The sequence below is a fragment of the Mytilus edulis genome, chromosome 1 (genome assembly GCF_963676685.1).
Source record: "Mytilus edulis chromosome 1, xbMytEdul2.2, whole genome shotgun sequence".
NCBI classification, from domain to species: domain Eukaryota; kingdom Metazoa; phylum Mollusca; class Bivalvia; order Mytilida; family Mytilidae; genus Mytilus; species Mytilus edulis.
Window position 1 is genome coordinate 101,421,151 of NC_092344.1, and position 4,987 is coordinate 101,426,137.

A 4,987-nucleotide genomic window follows, 5' to 3' on the forward strand; every position below is an offset into this window, starting at 1 on the left:
TAGTTATTCGTATCATTTTTGCATCTATCTATCTATCCTAATGTGATGAATGTAGCATTACCTGTTTACTAACGTATATTGCATACAGCCATATAAGGTTTCAGAGTTCTTTTCCGCATGAAAAGAGTTTTATTTGATTTTGAAAAATATGGTTTATGATGTGATAAATTGATTTTGAATGTTCGGTAGATACATAATTTAGGGAGTAATGATGTCTTATATTGTTATATTTTGTATACACTTGACCTGTCAATATGTAATTTGAAAATCAACAGGAAATTACCTCTTCTTCATCCTCTATGACCACATTTCCAAGTAAGATTGCAATCTAATTTAATATATCTTAAATCAATTTTCAGTTCATTTTTTTTTTAGTAACTTTGACCTTGACCTTAGACATAGAAGCAAGAGCGTCCTATCGTTGCATGTGACCATATCCAAGCTGATTTGCAATCCCATAAAATTATGTAGTATTTTATTAAACATCCGGTAAGCACTTTTCTATACAATTTTTATTCCGTTTCCAGAAGTACGACCTTGACATTTGACCTCAACAGTTTATACGGATCCTCCTCTCACTAGATGCAATCATATATCAAAGTACCGTTACAAGCTGACAAAAATTAATTGTGTTAGCTTCGGGAAACAAAAATGACTGTCGGACTTAATTGTCAAAAATATATACCCCGGTAGTTTGTATCGAGTATTTATAGAATAATTAATCGAAGAATTCAAATAGAGAAAAATATTCACCGAGTGAACAACACAATAATTCACGAATGCACGGTCACGGTTCCTTAATACTACACGCAAGTCGTTAAAAAAGAGTGATAGAACAAAACATCCCTGTAGTAAGTTAATTAGTTACTTATTAACTAATTCTCTTTGGAAGTCCCTTTTTACTAATTTACTTCATGAAATCATATTCATATTGATTTAACCGACAATTTTAGTGCATACAAATGAAAATTAATGATTGATTATTCTGTAAATGAAATGCCACAACTAAGTCATTACATTCACTTCCGGACAACTACGATAGACTGCACGCTCTATGTACGAGTATCAATTTTGATAACGTAATTTTATTTTTCTTTAATGTTGTGATCAATGTTATTACATAATAGTTCCTGAAAGCGTCTGCTCATATGAAATAATTGACATTAAACCCCACGTTAGTTTCTACGTTTGATGCACAGCCAACAACATTGGAAAGTCAACTACATTTTTATACTTTGAAACCTGAAAGACACTGAACCGTCCCACACAATCTTTTCGAAGCCCAATGGAGTGATAGCAATAGTATTGACAAAATTTTAAAATCATCAACTAAAGATTTATTTTAAAAATATACGTAATGAATTTTGCGCATTGTCTAAAACCAAAATTGCACGAGGAAGTTGATACCTAAATATTTACATAATCTAAGGCAGCATTGAATTTTCTCCGTTTGATGCATATATTTACATATGATCACATCACAGGTATGTTTCGTTATAATACGTTATTTGATTGGCCAACAGAAATTCCGCTATGTGTTTTTATTAGCAAAACAATTTAATTATTATATATTAGTATCTAATGCTTCCTTTAATAATTGTATATGGTTACAAAGGCGATTTCAACGAGCGTTACCTATGTATTACTACACGTAATCAAATCAAGGAAATCGTGATCACAAATTACTGAAAATCTTTACTAAATTATTCCATATGTACAAAGAGATAATTTGGAAGTTTGGCTGTACATGTAAAAGACTTATTCTGAACGTTATAGCACACCATACCTTTTGCAGTTTAAATAAACTTTAGTCTTAAAGGTTACAAAAACTGTAACTATATCTAAGAATATTGTTTCATTTGAAAAATACAAGTAAATTAAAACCATACTAAATATTATTGTTACTTGCATACACATTAAAATTCATGGTACTACAAGCTGGATATATCAGGAGACGCCAATGATTGACTGAAATATAGAGATATATTCACCTTCCATATCCTGCAGTTAAACGAGGAGCATACGTTTGGTTATGGCAGATATAGTCATGTCCTATAAGAACGAGACGAGGCCTCGTTTCGGGGTAAGAGTTAAACTTTATGCATGTTGAAAACCTTGAAACAACTCTTCAAAGGGGTTGATAACGGTATGTAGGTGTCCTGTAGCCATGCTTAATTTCTGCCTTTATCAAACCCTCACAATCAAGTCTCAGTTTCAAGTTTTTAAACATATTTATTTATAGTGGATTGGGAAACAAGTTTTGCAACTTATATTAATCCCTTTCCACTTTGCGGGTGCGAGTGCTGCCTTGTAGCGGCATTAGCCTACTATTTTTCGAAATCTACAAGGGTGACTTTAACGTAAAAGAGATGTGGTTCTCTCTTAACACGGGTCAGCCCTTTATCGTCCCCTTCCGACGGACCATCATCGTTTCCTCAAGACCATACTCGCAGATGGTGTCAAGGGAGAGCCGAAAATTGAGTTCCTGAAATTGTCATCCCAAACGGGAATCGAACCAGGAACCTTTGTGTTATTAGTCCGATGCACTAACCACTACACCACGGCTCTCAGTTCGACAGTCCTATCTATTTCGGACTTGAATGTGTCTGTTTATCAATAACAACCTTCACGAGTTTGTCAACCTTTATGGAATATCTGTTTCACATATATGTAATTTTAGTAACCAAAACCCTCTCCTCTTTCTTTAATGTCTCCTACCGAATAAGACTTGTCACGAGATTTGTACTTGCATGTGGAGCATGATTTGCTTATCCTTCTGGAGTACCTGAGATCACCCCTGTTTTTGGTTTGGTTCGTGATGCTCAGTCTTTCGTGTTCTTTGTTGTGTTTTGTGTATTATTTGTCTTTTTCGTCATTTCTTGATTTTTGCCTTGGCTTAGTAAATTGATTTTCGGATTAAAAAGTTGAATAGCTCTTCAGTATCTTTCGTCTCTTCTATACAGTTAAGTTCTATATTCATGTAGCTGTAGCTATTTTATATATATATATATTTCTCTCGTAACTTAAATCATATTTCAACAATTTGTCATATTTGATAGAACAAAATCGTTTGTAAGATGCATGCACATTTGACCAAAATTTATTAATAATAATGCGTGGTGTACTTAGTTAGATCTTGTTATTGTCAAATACAAATTCATGTTTTTGCTAGAATGAATATCATTTGATTACATTTAACTCGATGTGTTCTGGTTGTTTATATGTTTGTATTTGGGGGGTTTTCCAAGCTTTAGTTTAAAATTTTAGAAATACTTAAGCTTTTCTACCTGAGGAATAGATTACCTTAGCTGTATTTGATGAAACATTTATGAGTTTTTGGTCCTCAATGCTCTTCAACTTCGTACTTTATTTGGTTTTTAAATTAAAAAAAATTGATGAGGTTTTTGTAGACAAAACGTGTGTCTGGCGTATTAAATTATAAGCATGGTACCTTTGATAACTATCTATGATGAGTTTATTTTAATGTGATTGTCTGGTTAAACAATTCATGTTTGATTTTCTTTACCAGATTTATTTAATGAGGTTACTTCCCGACTTTGTCCTTCAATTCACAGTCAGTCTGCAAAGAATTCCTCTCAAACCGGTGATAGGAGTCTTCTTAAATTGTAGTGAGATGAGAGTGTTTTGCTCGGTGTTGAAGTCCTCACTGTGACTCTGAAAAGAACAATATTTAAAGAGCTGCTCCTTTGCTGTTTGTGTTTTTGCTGTACATATTGTTATAAATGGGTATTGATTATAATCTCAAAGAAACAACACATTTTATATTTCTAAATTTTATTGGGATCAATATCTGAAAACCTGAAAAATAGCGGTCTTAGATGATTTTCATACACTAAGACAACTTTGGCAAACTCAATTTGGGGAGATCAAATTGCATATTTTTATAATAAGTACCAATTTTATCATATAACATAACATTTAACATAACGTCTATCAATTTATCAAGTTGACATAGCGGTAAAATTCAACTGTCAGTGAACAGGCACTTCGATCACGATTTTCACGGGTCTACATTAAATTCACACTTTCAGGGGATAATGGGTTTGTAAAACATGATTGTCGTTACCTATTCATTCAGTCTCAGTGTTATTTGACACATCTATTGGGTAGTTTTCCCTTAAATTCCATCGTGGCGAGTGCTTGTTTACGTATATTGGAAGTTGCCATTCCAACGAATGGTCACTTCCGGGTAACGGTACTTCTTTATATAGTTATAATAATACATAAAAGTATTATTAAGATATGATTAAATTACTTGCTGGCCTTCCTTTTATTGTGTAAGATATTTAATAATAAGATATCATTACGTTAAGTACGTTTTTGTGAAGCGCCGTTAAGCGGTCCTACTAAAAAGCGCCCGGGAAAAGAAAAAGCGCCCGGAGAAAAAAATTAGCGCCCGGGAGAAGAAAATAATAATATTTTATAACAATATTTTTTTTTCCCTTAAAAATAACTAATAATTGCTTGTTTTGTCCTTTATATAAATGCGGATATGTACGATGCTTAAATTTAAACCAAACACCTGTTTTTTACCCCCTTGTTTTAACTACGGTACATGTATAGTACTGCTTTTTTTCATGTGCTGATTTATTATGTGTACCTCTTTTAATTTTGTTTAAATTGATATTTATCTGTGAAATTTGGGTTGTCTTATCCAGTATGGAATTTTAAGGTTTATATTTATTATGTCACTTATTTATTGGTATTAAAGGCAAACTTTCGCGATTTTATGGATTTATAACGACATTTTGGGACATGAGCCAGAGTTTTCCTTGGTATTTCAAAGTTATTGTAGATTTTCAGTTTTGTGAGTCGCGGATGTATTTCACCGTCAAGTATAAATACGGCGTCGCACTAGCACTTTTGCATATCGTATCTGGATATCAAGCAGAGCAGAACAATAAACAAAACAACCCTTAAAGTCAACCAAGCTATTTAGGTACAGGATGCATTTCGATATAAAGCT